Source organism: Tenrec ecaudatus, chromosome 10, assembly GCF_050624435.1.
Source record: "Tenrec ecaudatus isolate mTenEca1 chromosome 10, mTenEca1.hap1, whole genome shotgun sequence".
NCBI lineage: Eukaryota > Metazoa > Chordata > Mammalia > Afrosoricida > Tenrecidae > Tenrec > Tenrec ecaudatus.
The window spans coordinates 87,314,617-87,336,170 of NC_134539.1; the positions used below are offsets into that span (position 1 = coordinate 87,314,617).

The window sequence follows — 21,554 nt, forward strand, 5'->3', positions numbered from 1 at the left end:
CATGCCCCCTTAGCATGTTCACAAATCGCCTGACCCCCCAATCCATGAGTCTCCTAGCCAATCGCTAATCAGCAACAGTGAACAGTGGAAGGTCTGCAGGCATTTTGAAGTTCAAATTCGGCCTCCGTCGCCCTCATCCCCAAGCTCCAATATGCCTGTCTCCCCTTCTTCCTCCTTCCTCTGGCAACAAGAGCCAAAACCTGCCAAGCAAGACTTTGTCGGATACAGGCTCGTGGAGGTGTGGCTTCTGTCTTGTGCAGGCCGCCCCAGGAGTAAAGGTTTTAAATCTCCTTTCCACGTCTCTCCTGGCATTTTCAGAGCCCACGTAGCCTCCTTTCTCTGGTCTGTTCACACCTAACCCCAGGGAGCTTCCTAGTGGCTCTCTGTCCCCTTCCTAGTACAGGCGGATCATTCCTTCCATCGTGTTCTCAGAAGGCACGAGCGGGCAGCTGTCTAACATGTGCACGCAGGGCGGTCACAGTGCCTGGTGTTCCATTCTCGCCGCCATTAGTCCATTAGTCCCTACAGGGCCGGCAAGGGCTGTCGGTTGGTTTCCGAGACGGTCAATCATCATAGGAGCAGAAAGCCTCATCTTTCTTCTGCAGAGTGGCTGATGGTTTCAAACTGCTGACCTTGCAGTTAGCAAGCCCACTGTGTAACCCACTGCACCACCCAGGCTCCCGGTATGCAACATGCAATCAGAGCCAACCCTTAAAAACCAAACAATGAAACGAAAAACACCAGACCATTGATGAACACATGGAAATGGGTAGACAAGAACCCCAGTCATTTCCCTCCGTATTTTATCCTTCGGTTCTCCATCCTAGCTCACTGAGCAGCATACAGCTCTTACAAGTTTGCAAGTGACTGTCAGTGTGCCATTGATCTCTCTTTGCCTGGAGCAGCCAAGAAAGAAATACAGCAGGAACAGGGGAAGGCTAGAGAACGTGTGACTAATTGCCTCCACAGACAACTGCCTCCTTTGCCGTGAGATTAGAATAGCTGGGTGGTGCCTAACCATCATTACTGAAGCTGTTGATCAAAGATTCCATAGATCAATGTTATCTAAAGCAGAAAATACAGAACAGAATTTCAAATTCTCATGGATTCTAGCGTCTCTGAAGCCATGGAGGAGGATAGATGAATCCCTGACATTATTGTCCTGAAATAATCTTTAAACTTTTAATCAAAAATATCCTCTGAACTCATCTTAAAATTGAATACTTGTAGAGCTTAACAGATAAAGGTCGGTCTTGAGAATTACGCTCCTTTCAAATTCCAATGACGTCAACAGCACAACAGCATTTCTAGGAACCCAGGGGCAGTGAATTTATGTTCATGAGCGAGGAAACAGAAAAGGTGGGTGAGAAAGCCTACAAATTCAAAGAACCCAACCAGGGTCACTAAACTGTTCATGTAAAACTATTGCGTTGGTATATGTGTTGTTGTGTGTATTCTCAACAACAACACATAAATTAAATTTAGAGGAGACCTGATTAGGGGTCTCAAGCTCTCGTGCCATGGGGCCAATTAGGTCAGGCAACTTAATGTTAACAGTGACTGACCGCCTTTGCCTCGTTTTATTTTGTTGTCTTATTTTAAAATAAATACAGAAGGACTCAGGTTTGCCGCACAAGTGAGAGCAAGATTTGTCATGCAAGACACACAGGGAAGAGGTCAAGATATTCATTTAAGACTAGGGAATTAGGCTTAGCAATCAGCAAGTTAGAGTCCAAATCTTTAGATTTGAGATGTTTATTTTTAAAGCATGTTTTCAGGAGGAAGGCTTGAACGATGGCTTGGAATGCGTGGATGTTTCCCATCGCTCAGTTCGGAAGCTGGCAGTGGCAGGCAGTATCTGTATCTCATTCTTTTTCCCTGGCTGTCTTTAGAGCAAGTTGGAGATTAAAGAGAGACCTTTTAACCTCTGCTTTCTCTCAGTGAATGAGCAGAAGCCTAGTGTTTGCATGTGATTTCTTCACCTTAACTTTACAAGGTAAGGGTCAGGTGATGTCACACGTACCAAGAATGGTGTTTTATTGCTCTCTCAAAGTCCAAATCTAGTTAAATGCTGCAACTTCTCTTCTAGGTTAGAAATGAAGGGGGTTATTTATGATATGTTTATGTCTCAAAGCCAATTAGAGGGGCTGTTTCATGACATATTTATGCCTTAAGGCCAATTTACAGAGATGTGATTACCTCTACACTTGTCACAGTGTGCAGGCACACAATCCAACTCAGAAAAGTTATGCCTTAATTCTCATAGGCCCACTATCTCTTTCTAAAGTTAGAATAATCATCTAGTGACTTACAGTTTCAAATGACTTACAGTCAATGGTTACAGAGCATCATAGACATGTACATGTTTGTATTTCTATGTTCAGAAGTTCTCCGTTTCTAACTTCACACTTTAAGTGACTCATGCATATAGAGTTTGAAATCATTGTTTAAAAAAAACACACCCCTTTGAGCCTCACCTGGAGCACCAAAAAAAAATAAACAAACACCCCAAAACAGATATGGTTATTTGTAGGCTCACAGCAAACATATATAGCACATTTTAATACTAAGGTAGCTCTGATTTTACAAGATAAGCTGGAAATCCGAATTTTAATCAGAACTTTCCTTATTTTTTAATGTCAACATGAATTATTTTGAGCAATTTTATTGGCATATAATTCACATATCATACAATTCAATAGTTTGATCACCTCAAGAAGGGTTGCACAATCACCATCCTTAGAAGGGAGGATGAAGAGACTCCGTCCCGTGTGCTGTGGATATGTTTTCAAGAGAGACAGGTAGAAAAAACACCACCTCAGGTTGGTAAGTTAGACGTTCATCAAAAAGTGGACCACTTACAAAGAGGCTGATTGACACAGCGGCTGCAACAATGGGCTCAAACACAGCAATTGTGAGGATGGATGAGGACGGGGTAGTGTTTGATTCGGTGACACAGCGTTGTTAGGAATTAGAGCTAACTTAATGACACCAAACAGCAGTAGCCCACGCCTATTATTTTAATATATAGACACTTGAATCAAAATAATCTTTTAAATTTTAATCATTTTATTGGGGGCTCATACCACTCTTATCACAATCCATACATACATCAATTGTGTAAAGTACACTTATACATTCATTGCCCTCATCATTCTCAAAACATTTGCTCTCCACTTCAGCCCTTGGCATCAGCTCCTCATTTTTACCCCCTCCCTCCCCACTCCCTGTTTCCAGTTCCTATCTGTACATCCTCTGGTCTAGCCAGATTTGTAAGGTAGAATTGAGATCATGATAGTGGTGGGGTGGGGAGGAAGCATTTTGGAACTAGAGGAAAGCTGTATGTTTAATCGTTGCTACACTGCACCCTGATTGACTCGTCTCCTCCCCACGACCCTTCTGTAAGGGGTGTCTAGTTGCCTACAGATGGGTCTTGGGTCCCCACTCTGCACTGTCCCTCATTCACAATGATTTGATTGAATCAAAACAATCTTGAAGAGCAACCTCCCATCAGAATAAAGTGCTTACAATACTTATATAGAACCCAAGGGGGAAGAATAGCAGTTTTGACTTAGTTTAACAGTTTTTATTGGCATATAAAAAATTCACAATGACACAATTCAATATTTCAATCCTATTTTAAAATAATTGTACAATCATCTCCACAATTAATTTTAGAATATGTACTTATTTCTTATACTCACTGTTACCAGCTCCCCATTTCTCCCCAACATCCCCTGCCAACCCCACAAAGAAATCATCAATGCGGTCACTGTCTCCATAGCTTTACTCGCCCTGGATTTCATAGGCAGAGAAACATGAGTGACAAAAATCTCACTACACTCAGGAAAGCAAGGCTGTTCGCATTCCTGGCCTATGGTCAGAGAAATTCACCGGAGACTCAATCCAGATGCAGATACTTGAAGGGTTTTCGGGGTCCCACTGCCATCCCTAGCCTACCACAAACCCAGGCTAGATCTACGCAGCCCTTGGGGAGCCAGGTCGTGTGCTATAGAATCCTGGGACCTGAGACTCTGTTCCTTTGAGGTGCACAGCATCCTTCATTGGCCACACTGGAAGGACTCGGTGTGGAAACCCCACTAAGTGAACTGGGCTTTGCCTCAAATTCACCTGTCACCCTTGGACTAAAGGTTGCTTTGGTGTGAGAAGCAGCAGATGGCTGCTAGCCCAGGCATGAAACGGACAGAAGTTGGACTTTGGTTCAAGTCTCTTGCCTCGAGGGTGCCTAATGAGTGGTGGCCCGGAACTGCCATATACTTACTCTTTTAATGCCCTCTGTGCTTCATTGTGACAAGTGTTAACTTGGCAGGCCCGGCGCTGCTGTAGCAAATGAGTATGATTGAAAAATGTCCCACTTGTCCACCCCCACTGGTTACATAGTTTCCAGTCACTCAAGAGTTCAATCGGTACAAGTCAACAATTCATGTATTGCAGTTCGTGGCTGGCCTATACTCATATAATTTCCTTTTCTCAACAATATTTTGAATTGTATAATATGGTCCTCCCCACCCCGCTTCCCCCCTCCCCCCAAAAAAACCCTGCTGGGCAAAGCTTTTGTAGTACATATTTTTTCCCTGCTAGGCAAGCATCAAGTAACTTGCTCTGAGTTAGTGCACCCAGAGGCACCTTCTGGGAAGGTTCTCTCTGATCACAGTGAATATTTTCGTCAAATCAGTTTCACTCAAACCTCGTTTTTTTATGTGATGGCTGTTTAAGAGAACAGCATGCAGCTGTGAGATTTTGTTTCCTTCTCAGGAAAAATGCCGCAGAAACTGTTGTGATGTTGAACACAGCTTACTAGGACAGCGCTATGGGAAAAACTCAAGTGTACAAGGGGTTTCCTTGTTTCAAAAAAGGTGAAATGTCAATTGATGACAAACGTCATTCTGGACTTCCGTCAACTTCCAGAACAGACGAAAAAGTTAGACAAAATTTGTGCACTTGTGCTCGCAGACTGATGTTTGACCATTGAAGAGATGGGGAGTTATCTGGACTATCTTGGAGCTCGGTTCAGCAAATTTTAATGGAAGAGTTGGGAATGAGAAGGGTCGCTTCAAAATCTGTGCCTCTGGTTCTGAGTGACCAGGAAAAAGAGCCTGGCCTATCAACGTGTAGAGGTTATGCCCTAGGCTACTCATCTCAAGGTCAGCAGTTTGAAACCACAAGCCAGCACCATGGTAGAAAGATATGACTTTCTATTCCTGTAAAGATTTATAGTCACAAAAACGGGGGAAGTTCTACTCTATAGGGTCACAGGAAGTCAAACATGCCCTGCTTTGAAAGAACAGTTCCAAAGCGACCCAGACTTTTTCCCAAGGTCATTACTGGTGACAGACATGGTGCTATTCTTGCAACCCGGAAAGCACATGTCAATCAAGCCAGTGGAAGAGGCCATCATCACCTCACCCCAAAAAAGCTCGTCAAGTGAAATCAAAGATGAAGATGATGCTCATTTGGTTTTTGTTTGTTTGTTTGTTTTTTATGTAAGGGTGGTGGTGCATTTGGAGTTTGTTCCACCAGATCAGGCTGTCAATCTATTTAGAGGTTCTGAAAAGATTGCATAACAGGGTGCAACAAAAAGACCTGATTTGTGGCAGACGGGGGCTGGTTTTGCCACCGCCACAATGCACCTGCTCACACAGCCATCTCAGTGTGCCAGTTTGGGGCAAAATCCAGCATGCCTCTTGCCCCACACACTTTACTCACCTGACCTTGCTACTCCTTTGAGACGTCTTGTGACTTCTTTTTGTTTCCACGAATGAACAGAGACATACAAGGACAGCAATTTGACAACAGAGTAGAGGCGAAGGAAAAAACGAAGGAGATGCTGCCAACCAACCATCTGAACAGATGAGTTGAAAAATGTTTCCAAGAATGGAGTCTCAGATTTGATAAATGTATGAAGTGTCACGGAGAGTACTTTGAAGGTGATAATGCTGATTTGTTTTAAAAAATAGCTTTAAAAAAACTCAGGGTTCTTTTGCGGGGTGGGTACCCCCTCATATCCCATTAGCTAAACTAATGGCACTATCAACATGTAGAGGTTATGCCCTAGGCTGCTCATCTCAAGGTCAGCAGTTTGAAACTACCAGCCAGCATCATGGTAGAAAGATAAGGCTTTCTATTCCTGTAAAGATTTACAATCACAAAAACGGGAGGGGGGGCGGAGTTCTACTCTATAGGGTCGCAGGGAGTCAGCCTTGACTCCATGGCTGTGGTGATGAGTGAGCAGGAGGGTGAGTGACAATGTTCTCTAACATAAAATGTCAGTGATATCAGGCATATAAGCCATAGGTGCATATGTGGATTTGGGGCTCACTCTCAATTCCACCCCAATCTAAGAACAGTTAGTTCTTAGGACATGGCCCTGCGTGATGCTCACCCTCTTGAAGAGGTCACTGAAGATATGTGTGGTGAAGAAACTAGTTGTTGTCTGGCTATCAGAAGGAATCATGTCTGTGGTCTTCGAGGTTGGTCTTCAAACAAGAAGCCATCTAAGTGAAGCTTCAACTAGGTCCACATGGAAGAAGCCCAGCAGCTTGTTGTGGTCCAAGGATTGCAAATAAATAATAAAATCCAAATCCCGAGGAGGGAATGGTATCAGAGCTTAAATTGTGAGCATGTGGTTTGCAGAAGACTGGATGATTGTAAGAAGCCCTGGTGGTACAGTGGCTCCGAGATGGACTGTGATCTGCAAGGACAGCAGTTCAAGACCACCAGTCTCTCTTCAGGAGAAAGGCGGGGCTTTCTACTCCTGTAAAATTACAGTTTCCCAAATCCACAGTGGCAGCACTACTCTGTCCTACAGTGTTGCTGAGTCAGCATCGACTCAAACACGTTTGAGGGTTTCATGGGTGACAGTGGACGCCCCCAATTAATGTGCAGGCCCCGCTTGGATTAAGTCCCCAGGGACGCCCTTCGGATCATAGCTGAGGGATGGGAGTAGCCTAGTTATCAGGCTGAGCATTGCAGAGCCCATGATGGCCAATGTGGTTAGGTCAAAATGTAATACCTGCTTTCTTTCCTCTTGAGGTTTTTAATCTGTTTTACTTGTAATTGTTATTGTTTTTTAAAATATTTTTTGTATATATGAAATCCAGGCTAGGTAAATCTATAGAGACAGTGACTGGATTCATGGTTCCTTAGGAGTGTGACAGGAGACATTAAGGAGGTGGGATGGAGACCTATCAACGATGAGCACAAGAATGAAGAAAATGTTCCAGAAGCAATTGTGGTGATGATTATACATTTCTTGACATGACTGAACTATTGAGTTGTATGATATGTGAATTATATGCCAACAAAGCGCTTGTTAAAAAGAAAGATGTGGCCATCTCTTTTGGAAGATTTGCCCCATTGTTTGTGTCAATAATGTCCAGTCACTTAAGAGTGTATCTGTACAAGTCAGCAATTCATGTATCGTAGTTCATAGCTGACCTATAGGTAATCGTATACCTTCCTTTTCGCAACAGTGTTTTGAATTCTATACTATTGGCTAAATTTATGACACCATCAATATGCAGTGATTAATCATTGGGTTGCTAAGTGCAAGCTCAGCGTTTCGAAACCTGCTGTCAGCTCCGCAGGGGAAGGATGAGGCTTTCTACTCATGTACAGATTTGCAGGCTTGGAGATTCACAGGAGCAGTTGTGCTCTGCCCTACAGAGTCAATATAAGTTAGCATGGACTTCATGGCATGGAGATGATCCCCCGAGGAGGGGGATAACTTTCTCTAACATGACAGTGATGTCTCTAAGGTGAAACCATAGATGCATAAATGGATTTGGGGCTTGCTTTTAATTCTAGCCCCAATCTAAGAACAAATAGTTCTTATGAAATGGTCCTGCTTGATGCTCACCTTCATGAAGAGATCACTGAAGATATGGGTGCTAGAGCAAAGCATGGCAGAGAAAGTAGGTGGTGCTCGACTATCAGAAAGAATAGCAACTGAGATCTTAAAGGCTTGTCTTCATCTAAGTGAGGTGCCAATTAAATCCACATGGAAGAAGCCTGTGTAATCCAAGGACTGTAAAAAATGTGATCTGAATCTTAAGGAGGGAATGGTATCAGAGCTTAAATTATCAACATCTGGTTTGCAGAAGGTTCTGGATGACAGTGGAAAATCCATTTTCAGAGTCCACACATGGATTACGCCTCTGTCGAATTCCCTCTGACCACAGTTGAGGCATGTGAATAGCCCTTTTATAAGACAGAGAGCATTGTAAACTCGATTATGGAAGATATAGTCAGGTCACGGTGTAATATCTTATCATTTGATCTCTCTTTTTAGCTATTTTAAATCTGTTTCTCTGTGTGTGTGTGTGTTGTTGTTGTTTTTAATTGAGGGGGACATACACATGCCTTAATCCCCTGGGAAATCCTCTCTGACCATGGACCAGGGGCGTGAATAGCCTGGCTAACATGAAGAATTCATTGGAAATTGTTGCAACTGTCGTCATGTTAAATCTTAGCACCCTCTTATTTGATCAGCCTGATGATCCACTTAAGTTTGTTGCAATTTAAAATATTTTCTGTTTCCTTTTCTTTTGGATTTTTACCTGTTTTACTTTGTTACTCTTGTTATTCTTACTTATTTGGGGGGTGTTGTATGTTGAATAACTTATTTTTGTGTGTAAAACAGTTCTCATGTTAACCACACCCCCTAAAAGCCCACAATTTCTCTTAAATGTATACACATCACACACACACACACACACCTGTTGCCATGTGAGGTATTTTTTTTGCAAAACTCTCACTCCTTGCTGGGATCCACACATGTTTGCTTTCGAATGAGGAGCTATGATCTGAGACTGCTCTTTTTCCAGTAGCTGTGTTGTCTGGAATGAACAATGGTGGCTCATTTAAAAAAAAAAAAAAAAAAAACCCTTTTGCTGCTGCTGCTTTGGTGGGGTTGTAAATTCTTCTCATTTTTTTTAAGTTTCAGCATGTCCCTCCCTTCTTTAAATACAGTACACCTGCGTGTTCTCACTCTTCCTTCATGAGACTCTTGGTTTTCATTGCTGGGCCTGCTGCTGAGGCCCAGGACACTGCTTCTGGCTGGAATGCAGCAAATGCCCAGTCTGTGCTGGATGTGAGAGAAGGTCCTTTAGTGCAGGTGGGGTGACCCCGGGCTATCACTCAGAGAATGACCTATGTGTTCGGGCATCAGCACTACATTTTGGTCCCGATTTATTTTTTCAAATACCAAATGATCCTTACTTTTGACACATTTAACCTCAGAATTGCTATTCTGAATCTTTAAATCGGTCACTTTGTTGGTTTCCCACTTTCACGGTTCTATGCAAATGTTGCTGAGACGCTGGTTGCTGGGCATTTCATTTCACACGTCTAACATTAACTTTCTCTTTGTGACCTATTATTTCAAGCTTTGCTGCGACAATTTATTTGGAGTTTCTGTGGTCATGCTTTGTTTGGAACGACTTGCAGGTTTTGTGTGCTTGGGTTTCTTGTTTTTTAATGCTGCATAAGAAACACTACTGGGGAAAAAAATTAGAAAAAGAAAAAAGCAACACTACTGGACTGGCCCTGTCTGTGATCCTACAGACCTGTTGTTTTATGAGGCTCTGTTCTTTGTTTTAAACAATGTATTAGGGGCTCATACAACTCTTATCACAGTCCATACATATACATACATCAATTGTATAAAGCACATCTGTACATTCCCTGCCCCAATCATTCTCAAAGCATTTGCTCTCCACTTAAGCCCCTTGCATCAGGTCCTCTTTTTTTTTCCCCTCCTTCCCCGCTCCCCCCTCCCTCATGTGCCCTTGGTAATTTATACATCGTTATTTTGTCATATCTTGCCCTATCCGGAGTCTCCCCTCCCCCCCTTCTCTGCTGTCCCTCTCCCAGGGAAGAGGTCACATGTGGATCCTTGTAATCAGTTCCCCCTTTCCAACCCACTCACCCTCCACTCTCCCAGCATCGCCCCTCACACCCTTGGTCCTGAAGGTATCATCCACCCTGGATTCCCTGTGCCTCCAGCCCTCATATGTACCAGTGTACAGCCTCTGTCCTATCCAGCCCTGCAAGGTAGAATTCGGATCATGGTAGTTGGGGGAGGAAGCATCCAGGATCTGGGGGAAAGCTGTGTTCTTCATCAGTACTACCTCGCACCCTAATTAACCCATCTCCTCTCCTAAACCCCTCTATGAGGGGATCTCCATTGGCTGACACTTGGGCCTTGGATCTCCACTCTGCACTTCCCCCTTCATTTAATATGGTATATATATATATATATATATATATATATATATATATATATATATATATACATATACACATACATACACACACACATATATCTTTTTTTTTTTTTGCATGATGCCTTATACCTGGTCCCTTGGCACCTCGTGATCGCACTGGCCGGTGTGCTTCTTCCATGTGGGCTTTTTTGCTTCTGAGCTAGATGGCTGCTTGTTTACCTTCAAGCCTTTAAGACCCCAGACACTATCTCTTTTGATAGCCAGGCACCATCAGTCTTCTTCACCACATTTGCTTATGCACCCATTTGTCTTCAGCGATCCTATCATGGAGGTGTACAGTCAATGATATGATTTTTTGTTCTTTGATGCCTGGTAACTGATCCCTTCGGGACCACTCGATCACACAGGCTGGTGTGTTCTTCCATGTGGACTTTGTGGCTTCTGAGCTAGATGGCCGCTTATTTATCTTCAAGCCTTTAAGACCCCAGTCACTATCTCTTTTGATAGCCGGCACCATCAGCTTTCTTCACCACATTTACTTGTTCACCCACTTTGGCTCCAGCCGTTGTGTCGGGAGAGTGGAGGCTCTGTTTTAACACTCTCAGCGAGCTGTTGTGAATTTTGGTTTAAGAGCATCACACAAAGCATTTTTCCTGATTTTTTTTCAATTCAGCACTGTAGCTGGTTACTATTGGATTCTATATCTTTAAAGGAATTCAGTGGTTCTATTTAATTCCTTAGGACATGCCTACCTTCGTCAGTTAAGTCTATGGTGTTCCTTAATTCCAAATTACATTCAGTTGCCTCAGCAACAGAAGCAAGCCGACTTTCACATTTCTTTTCTATTTTATTTGGATTTGTATAAGCGGTATCAGCAGAAGATCGAGGTTCCTCAACAATTGGGTCACCCTCATTAGATACTTTTACTGTCTCCTATGACTCCTGTCCAATTTCCCCCTGTTCCCATTTCTTCAACAAAAATGTCATCCATTTCATCTGAAACGGAATCATTCTCTTCCCACTCTTCTTTATCTGAAAACTTAACCCATGGGCTTGATTTCACCTTGAGCTCTATTTTTGTTTCTTCAGTACTGGCACACGTCTCTGAAAGAAGTGGACAATCTAGTTCATGAGGTGTTGCATTGGCGTCTCCCTCATGATTACACTTATGCTGAGAATCGAGTTCAGCATCACCCTTCATTTCAAGACAAAATGACACTGAAGATGATGCTGAGGACACAGGCTCTGCGGGTACCACTTCCACTTGTCCAATAAGCCGGCTGCTCCTTCTCCCTTGAGGATACTTAAGGCTTGGTCACGTATAAACTCCTTTAGTCTGACACCTCTCTGGTTGTTTACCCCTGCTTTAGGGGAAGACATGATCTTTCCAGACGCAACTTTGGGGTGCTGCATTTAAATGGTTGGCAATAGCGCTTTGTCGCAGACTTCCTACTTGTTCCTGTGCCATGAAGCCAGGCGGTTTTCTTGGCGGTCTTACTGAATTTTCTCCTGCTTTGTCCCCTACATTCCTGTTAGGTAAAATCAGTTCTTCATCAAGGGCATCTTTGCCACTTTCTTTAACAACTCCTTCAACCATCATATCGCTGAGACCAACATCTATTGGACAAGGCATCAGGGCATTGGGATCATTGCTACCCAGAACTGGTTAACTGGTAGATCCTGGACTAGAAGACTTATCACCAGCATGTTCTTCCATGATTCCTCTAAGACATTTTGACGTGTAATACAATCCTCACAGACTTCATTCTCAGGTTGAATCCCCTACATGCTCAGTAGGAATTAAATTATTAAATACATCATCTGTGGCCATGAAGACTTCTGTGTGTCTTTCAGCCCCACGTCCGCCAGACCAGCACTACCTCTGGCAGCAGGTGGAAGGTGGTGGCTGTGGCTGCTGCCGGGGGGAGGGGGGAGCAAAGAGGGAGGGGGAACAGAGTGGGGGAGGGAAGGGGGACAGGGTGGGACGGGGAGGCTGCCTGACCCACTATCTCTGGCTTCTTCCTCGGCCTCCTTTTCCACGTTGCAGCCGCCCAGGTCCATCCACCTCTTGCTGGCCATCGGAGGCACGAGACCCCCTTCTGTGCTGCAGGGGCTGGAGCGTGGTTGCGTCACGTGACCTCCCTTATTTGCTTGCTATGTCATGTCTCTGTCTATGAAGTCCTGGATAGGTAACTCTATAGAGACAGTAACTAGATGAATGGTCATCGGGAGCATGGCAGAGGAGGGTGGGAGCTAATACCAATGGGTACAGGAATGAAGAGAATGTTCTAAAAATTGCGGTGATTGATGATTGTGTAACGCTTCTTGGTGTGATGGAACTATTGAGTTGTATGATATGTGAATTATAGTCCAATAAAACTGTGGGAGGCAGAAAGCTTACAGCCTTGGAAACTCAACGGAGCAGTTCCTACCCGGTCCTTTAGGGTTGCTTGCTGTGGGGATCAACTGGACAGCAGTGGGATGCGCCGCTTTGTTCTTCCTCCTGGAGACTCTTTTAGTGCAACGGGTGCTCCCTCACCAATATATGACGTCTGGTCATAGACTCATTCTGGATAACCTGGATTCCAGGTAAGTCCTCTGGATCCATGAGCAGCACCTGGGCGCCTTCTCCGCACCCCCCCCCCAAACAAGACATGTGAAAAAAAAACTCAGGAGGGACTGCAGGGACCCGGAGAAGACCTCTGACCCCAACTTGAAGGCTGTGGTGGTTGTCGGTGTCTTGGTTGACTAGGAGAGCCTGGGGTTGATGTAGAGGAGAAAACGCTATCCACCCAGTGTGCTCTGTGTGAGGCGATGAGGACAGCGTTGCTCTAGGGGTGTCTGAATAAGGCTTCCCTGGGGAATAAAGGTGAGGAAGACCTTTCCACGTCATCATAAAACACTTGCTCCTCTTCTGGTGGCTTTAGTCCATCTCCCTAAGGACAGCCTTCACCTGGGGCCAGGTGCCTTCCCTCCCACCTTGTGGGCTGGAGAGTCCCGATTCCTACCAGCAGGTGGCGCTCCTGGCCTGCACGCCAGTCCTTTCCCTGTGGGCTTCAAGCCCAGACCTGAGCCCTGGCTGCCGGTCCCTGGATGAGAGGCCATGGAAGACCAGGAGAGGAGGCAGTGAGCTGTCTCTACATTTGTGGGAGGCTTTGCTGCTGAGGACTTTGTCCCCAGGGACAGAGGGGCTCCCCAGGCCGAAGTAAGATTCCATGAACGCCATGATGGGAGATCGAAAGATCCAGGGTGAGGAGTAGAATGGAATTTGATGGACACCATCAAATAGACCAATCTATGTTTTATGAGATCCCAGGAGGAGGAGACAGTGTGGGGAGCAGTCACTTGAGTCATGGTGATCCTGTTAGTTAGTGTCCCTGTAGAGCTGCTTCGCACGGGGTTCTCAATGGCGGTGACCTTTTCAGAGGGACAGTTCTTCCTTCTGAAGTTACTCTTCTTGGTCTTGAACTGCCGACCTCTTGGCTAAGAGTCAAGCCCTCTGCCACGTGTACCACCTGGGACTACTATTTGAAGAAGCAATGGCCAATTAAAATGTGTGGACTTTGTATGTAACCTCAAACTCAAATTCATGGCCAGCAAGTCAATGCCGACTGAGAGCAACTATATAGGACAGAGTAGATCTGCCCCGGGCAGCTCCCAAGACAGGAACTGCTTACAGGAGTACAAAGTCCCATCGTTCTTCCGTTTTCTGTTTTGCTTTGTTCTTTTCTTCTGATCCCCTAGATAAGAAGTAAAACAAAAGGTTCCTTTCTTTGAGGACACTTTTCCCAAACTAGGTCCGACCCCTCCAGTTTAAACGATCAAAGTTCTGTGTGGCCCTTCTCAGCTCTTCCCGCAGCGCTGCAGAAAGCTTGCCGACTTCGTTCTACGGCCCCACCAGACCGCGTGCCCAGGGAGCATGACTGCTTCCTTGAACCTGGAGCTGAAGCATATGTTGCCAGCAGAAGCGGGTTGATTTTCTAGGATGGCCGTAACAAAGCACCAAGGAGTAAATGGCCTGAAACAACACAAAGGTGTTGTTGCGCAGCTCCAGAGGCTATGATCCAGATCCAGTTCTCTCTGGAGTCTCCAGAGGAAGCTGTGTGGCTTCCCTGGGTTCTGGGAGGCATTCTTTGCTGTTTCTGCCTTTGTACCACACGGGGTCATCTTCTGTGTCTCCGTCTCTTCGACTCTTCTTCTCACTTCTAGACTTACATCACTCCTAGACTCGCCCTATTCTTGGACTCCCCCCTACTCCCAAGAGGACCTCATGTTAGCGCATGTCAACGACTCTATTTCCTAATTAGGTGACATTCCCAGGGTTAGAACTTCAACATGTCTTGTTTTTTGGTGGTGGGGGTGGGGCACAAATTCAACATGTAGTGGGGAGTTATCAACACAGAAAAGGATCGGTAATGTGGCCTGGGAGCCTGGAGCTTGCACTGTGACTTTTAAACCCCAAGTATGTCGCTGCTGTTGTCAGATGCCAAGTTAGCTCTGACTCAGAGTTGCCCTTTGTAAACAGAATGAACAGTGTCCGGTCGTGTGTGTGGGAGCTCCTTGTGGGAGCCACTGAGTCACTCCATCCGTCTCACTGAACAGTCGTCCCCTTTTTGATTCACTCTGGACATGGACAGGCTTGAGGACGGGTTTGCCTGAAAGCATGTCCAAAGTACATGGGGCAGAGTTTCACTCCCCTTGCTTCCAAGGAGCAGCCTGCTGTACATCTCCTGAAACAGATTGCTTATTCTTCTGGAAATCCATGTGACTTTTGATATTCTTTGTGAACGTCATAATTTAAGGGCATCAATTCTTCTTCAGTCTCCCTCATTCATTGTCCAAAGTTCCCAAGCACACGTGGCGACTGACAGTCCTATGGCTTGGGGCAGGTGCACCTTAGTCCTCAAAGAAACATCTGCACTCCGTGACACTTTAAAGAGGCTCATGCGGTAGATTCTCCCGGTGTAATATGTCATTTGCTTTCTTGTTAACTCTTTCCATGGACATTGGTTGTGGTCCAAGTGAAACAAAATATGTGACAACTTTGATCTTTTCCCTATTCATCTTGATGTTACTTTTTGGGCTGTTTGTGAAGATTTGGGGGTTTGTTTTATGGTTGAAGTGCCACCATATTGATGTCTGTAATGCTCTATCTTCATCAGAGGTAGGGGAGATTAATCAGATATGATTGAGCTGCACCTCTATTGAAGACAGCTTTTTTGGGGGGGTTGTTTTATTTTTTCATTGTTATGTAATTTTTTCTAATTGTGGCAAAAATAGACTCACAGAACATTGTATAATTCTCCATCGTTGGTTATACTCTTCATGTTGTACAACCATTATTGATACCCCTTTCCAAATGATTCCACCACCATTGACATAAATTTAATGCCCCCTACACAACCACTCTTTCCCCTTCCCCTATGGTAACCACGGGTCAAGTTTGGTTTCTTTTCCCCCCATGGTTTCCTTGATATAGTATTTACATATCATACACTCCCATTGTTACATCACTTTAAAAATGAGTTGTATAGACATCATCACGATCAGTTCTAGTGCTCCTTTCCCCCTGCCACATTCATTGTTTGCTCCCCAAATCCCTCACCCACTCTGTCTCCTACCACCACCCACCCCTGTCCCCAGTAAACCCTTGCATCAATTGCTATCTCTGTGCATCCACTCCTTCTGTGCTTCACAAACTGGGAAACCCAACAGAAACGGTGAGAAACAAAAATGCAGTACAATGGCAAGGATTAAATAATATATAAAGATAAAAATACAAATAAGAGTAAGAAAGAAAAGACCATCATCTATATTATAAAGGGCAGGGATGAAATTTTTGTCATGGTACAAGCAAGAAATACTTGTACCTAGATCAAGTTCCGGTTGGGTCAAGAGGGAGGTCAACTGACCAAGTGTCAAGTTTGATCCAGTATAATCATGGTTACAAAGATCTCTCTGTCTGCTAGCAAAGCTGTTTGAGGCCCTTGCCTGGGGCTAGAGGTGATCTGCTAGAGACTTTATCTGACTCGATGCTCTGCAGATGGATTCTGAGCTCCCACTGTCCTCCACAGCCTTCTACCAATTGGTGTTCATAATTTTAGCTCTGATACTTTTACCTTCGCCATATTCAAATGTTGTTATTGTCATCTTTGGATCACACAAGCTGGTGTGCTTCTTCTGTGTGGAGTTAGTTGATTCCTTGCTTAAATGGCTGCTTGTTTCAATATAAGCCTTTAAAACCCCAGACACTATTCCGATTGATAGCCGGTAGCCGGGCACCATCTGCTCTCTTCACCACCCTTTGCTGTAGCACCTTATCTTCAGTGATCATTTCATGAAGATGAGTATCAAGCAGGGCCATGTGATCAGAACTAACAGTTCATGGATTGGGGCTAGAGCTAAGTGGGGACCCAGAGGACTATCGAGGTACTAACTATATGGTGATTCTGGGTCCCTTTCCATTGGACACCCACTAAGCCAGGGGTTCCCCCCAAAGTCCAATGACCTCCATTTTCACATGAAGGCAGGTTTTCAAAACAGACTCATCCACCCATCCCCGTCATTCTTCATCAGAATGTTCCACCTCAGGGGAGATTGGAAAAAAAAAAAGTAAGACAAAGAATCCTTTCACTTTGGCACCTTGTCACTCCTGACCCTTGAAAGCATGCACCCGCCATCTTTATAAAGCCGTACTCCCCGGGACACGGCAGTGCTTTGAGGCTGCCAGCTGGGCTGGGAGCAGAGGATGCTTGTGCACTGATGACAGGAGGATGATGTCAGGACTTCCTGTGCCGGCGTCGGTCTGGAGTGCAGCAGTCGGAAATAGCAAGGCATGGACAGGGGACAGCTCGATACTGCACTGCTGGCCCCGCCTGCTGTGTGGATCCGATAGGATTGTCACTGCTTCCAGGGAGCTGGGAATCTTGTCTGCCAATCCCACGTCCATTGAGGGCAGAGAGCTGTTTCTGGAGGCAGTTGCTCTCCAACACACCCAGTTTGGACCATCTGCCCTTGAAGCTGACCAAGCCCATGAAGGTGCGGTGAGCAGGGTCGCTCGCGGGCAAGCGCCCAGGGCATCTATTCTCGTCACTTACGATCTGGGTGGCCTCGAGCAATAACAGAGCCTCCCCGCGCTCCTGCATCTTGGAAGTCTGCTGGAGCTGCTGAGCCTAGAGGTCCTCGCACTGTGCCTGGCACAGAGCCGAGCATGCACGATTCCCAGGAATCTGGGAGTCTCTGTTCCACCCCACTTCTCAGAAGGCCCGACATTAAGCAGTTGCCCAGTGCTCGGGGGCAAGAATGGCTGCATGGGACCCTCTGACTTCAGAACCTGGACTTCAGAACTCAAACGGATCCCTTCTCTTCCGTACCCTTGGGACGCCTTGTTCAGTGGGGCTTGATCTCCAAGAACACCTTCCTTGTGCTTCTTCTATCCACACAGAGCCGGCTTCCTCCCAGGCAGGGGCTGCAGCACAACCCATCCATCTCCAGTCTCACAAAGGTCGCCAGCAGCCCTCTCAGTACCACCTGGCGGCACCACTGCTCCAGGAGTCCCCTTCCGGTCTGGTGGGGAGTGGAGGGAAGTGGGGGGGGGCAGGGGTGATGGTGGTAGTTATAACTCATTTAACCCTTACAGCCACTCTATGGGATCGTCTCTTATTTTTTCAGGAAGGAATCTAAGCCTACAAGAAATTAAAATTGCCCCAGGCCACACAGTGGTTAAATTCCTAAACTCTGTAAGTGTGCACAAGACACAAGAGGCCTCCTCCTGAGCCTCTGTTCTCCAAGTGTGTTTGTCCGGGTTGACTAGAGAAACAAATCCAGTGACATTCTTATTGGTGTAAGAAGGAGCGGTATATCAAGAGGCCGTTATACATCAAGAAAACATCCCAGCCCAGTCCAACTGAGTCCCTAAGCCCATAAATCCCTCTTCAGACTCACACAGCCGCATGCATGATGCAGCCTGCAGGAAGATCACAGGCCAGTGGGTCCAAATGGCGGTGGCCACGTCACAGGGCTTGTGGGGGTCTCTGGCAGGTCTCTGAGAGGCTCGCCAGCAGGAAGTTGAAGACAGATACAGGGGGAGGTGCCCAGGATCCTCCTTAAAGGCGGCACCATCAGGCTGTGGCCTGATCGAAAGGCTAGACTCCACCCCTACACTTCAAGTTGACACGACATTACATAACTACCACCCCAAGTCTTTTCCAGTGTCAGCCCAACAGGTCGCCTCTTCACCCAAGGAGAACCCAGTCCCACCTTGGATAAACTAAGGGTCAAACCACAGACAGCTCCAGTCCATCTACTCATGGGACCCCCTCTGCTTAAACTCACCCCAATGCTTTGCAGTTAGTGCATCCTTCAGGGGCCCGAGTATAAAAACCCACCCATCCTGGCTACACTTGGGTGCCTGCTTTCTGGAGATGCCCACAAAGCCACACTCACAGGGATGAGCCTCGTCCTACAGGGAGACCTGGAGACTGGGGCTCCAAACACACCTGTGGACTTGGCTGTGGCCACAAATTGAGTGAGAGCTGGGTTAGACTCCCACTTGAATGAGTGACTCTTCTTCCTTGAGCTTCTCTTTCCCCATCTGTAAAGTGGAGATGAAGAGTGTCAACCTCTCAGGGGTGTCATGGTGTAAATTAGGTGCACGATGCAACAGGACTCCATTGATGCTCAGCCCAGATGCCCCCTGGATTCTTGTGTCGGATCTGCGCACCCTCCCCACAGCGTCTGCAGGTTTATTCCCCAGCAGCCTACACCAGCAACTTTCTCCAGAGCCTTGAGCCCAAACCTGCTCCATGGAAGCTCAGCTCCCTGGCCTGGAGCCAACAATCTCCACCTCCCAGAGGTCCCACATGGATCAGCCTGTGGCCAGGGCTTCTCTGGAAATCTTACCTTGAATACTTGCCCTTGCTGTCAGTGCCTCTACCCTGTTCGCTTCTGCTCCTTCCCAGTCTGCTCCACTCCCTCCCTGTCCCCAGAAACACTTTCTTCTTAAATCACTGCACACACAAAGCAGTTGGTGCTCTTTATAATAACTACACACTCATCTGAGAGTGTTTATATATTTGGTTTCTTAAGGAATTACCTATGATCCATGCGGACACATGTCTGCACAGAACTTGAGATCACCTGACATTGTCATGTAACCATCTCTATCTTATAAAGCACATGCGATTAGTAGGCTGTAATTTCATCTATTAAACATATACACATAGATTATTATAAATTAGGTAGAGGTTTACACTTCAGATCACCAATATTTTATTCAACAGTTTAAACTCCTAGCCCCCACCCCAATAGTTGACTCTTTACCCACTCTGATTTCTCTTCTCCCTGTCTTCCAACTTGACACCTGCTAAGAGTTTAGGCCCATTGCTTTGTCTTCCTTCATTTATCCTCTGCCGCCCTCCCACACACAGTGTCTAGTCTGTTCCCTTCGGTATGGAAATCTGTATCTAGGTTTTTACCCCCTTGTAACAGAAGTCTCATCTACCATTTATCCTTTTGTGATTGGTGAATTTCACTGAAAAGTAACATGCCCCAGGCCCATCGATGCCATGAGGTGTTTCGTGGTTTCCTCGCGGTTCTCGGGGACGCGCAGGCTTCCAGCGCGTGCACGCACCAGAGCTTCTTCACCGGTTCTTCTACTGGTGGACCTTGGGGTTGTTTCCGCCTTTTTGCTGCTGTGAACAGTGCTGGGATGCATCTGGGTGGGCATATGTCTGTTCAGGCTGTTTCTTTGGGAGCTATCCCCAACAAGGGATAACTGAGTCACGTGGAATTTTTATTCCCAGTTGTTTGTGGTGGGCCATAGCATTTCTACAGTGGTTGTGCATACTTGAGGTCCCACTCAAACAAGTAAACAAACTCACTACCATCCAGTCAATGCCAACTCCCTGTGTCCCATGAGTAGTGTATGTCGCAGGAGCCCTGGTGGTGCAGTGCTTACATGTTTGGCTGCCACCTGAAAGGCCAGCACTTTGTAACGACCAGCTGCTTCTCTGGTGGGGGATGAGGGGGGGTGAGGCACGTCTTTACTCCTGTAAAGACTAACCATCTCAGAAACCCACAGGAGCAGTTCTACATTGTCCTGTAAGGTCATGCTGAGTTTGGATCACCTTATGACAGTGAGCTTGGCTTGGTGAGTCCTGTCTGACGGTTCCTACCTCTCCACACCCTCTCCCAGCATTTGTTATTGTCTGTTTGCTTTGATTGGCGGTCATGGTTGGGTTAGGGTGGTATATTTGCTTGCCTTGGTTTGCATCTCCCAGGCAGCTGGTGGCCCTGAGCGCTTCTCCATATGTTTGTGGGCCATTGGGATGTCATCTTCGGCAAACCGTCTGTTCAGGTCTTTTGCCCACTCCTTAGTTGGGTTATTTGCCTCTTTCTTACTGAGGTGTTGCAGTTTTCTATAGATTTTAGAGATCAGTCCCTTGTCCATTGTGTCATTGTCAAAGTTTTTTTTTTCACCCACCTCATAAGTTCTCTTTTTATTCTTTTGATGAGGTTTTTGGATACAGGTGTCTTATTTTAAGAAGGTCCCGGTCACCTATTTTGTCATCAGCTGTGTGTGTGTGTTTCCTTCATTATATTTGATGAATACAATGCCCAGCGATATAGGAATATAATGCCCTTTGCCCAGCAATAGGGTCCTTAAGTCTGTTCCTAATTTCTTATTGGTGATCTTCATAGCTCTATGTTTTATACATAGGTCCTTGAGCCACCTTGAGTCTGATTTTGTACCTGAGGTGAGGTTTGGGTCCTGGTTCCTTCCTCTATAGATGGAAACTGAATTCCTGCGTATCCTTTCCCAAAAGCATGTTGTACATCTCTAAAGGAGGAGAAGAACTAGTAATACCAACAAAACCCCTCTTGAAAGCATTTTGTTTCAGAAATGATGCTTGCTTGCTTTTATCCATTGCTAAAATTAGGCATCAGGATGCTAACCACAGGGTCAGCAGGTCAAACCTACTGACTGCTTCCAGGGCGAAAGATGAGGCTGTGTGCTCCTGTAAAGGTTTACACTCTCAGAAACCCCACATACATCACGATGGTTGGAATCTACTCAGTGTCAGTGGGTTTGTTCCTCGGTAAGAAGTCATGGCAGCACCGTGGGTGAAGCATTGGACAGCTGACCACAAGGGCGGTGGTTCAAATCCACCAACCGCTTTACGAGAGAAAGTTAAGGCAGCCTGCTCAGGTGAAGACTTGCCATCTCAATCTTGCTAAGGAGCAGCTCTCCTCTGCCTTTCGAGCCACTGAGTCAGGTTTGACCTCATGGCAGTGGGTTTGGCTTTT

The 21,554-nt window shown here is 45.9% G+C and overlaps 2 pseudogenes; one reads left to right on the forward strand and one right to left on the reverse strand.

Annotated features, from left to right (window-relative positions):
• Positions 1 to 111: 111 nt before the first annotated feature.
• On the reverse strand, positions 112 to 12,326 carry LOC142458596 (PHD finger protein 3-like; annotated as a pseudogene).
• A 1,148-nt stretch (positions 12,327 to 13,474) lies between these two features.
• The window catches only part of LOC142458597 (F-actin-capping protein subunit alpha-1-like), a 38,242-nt pseudogene continuing 30,162 nt past the window's right edge, over positions 13,475 to 21,554 (forward strand).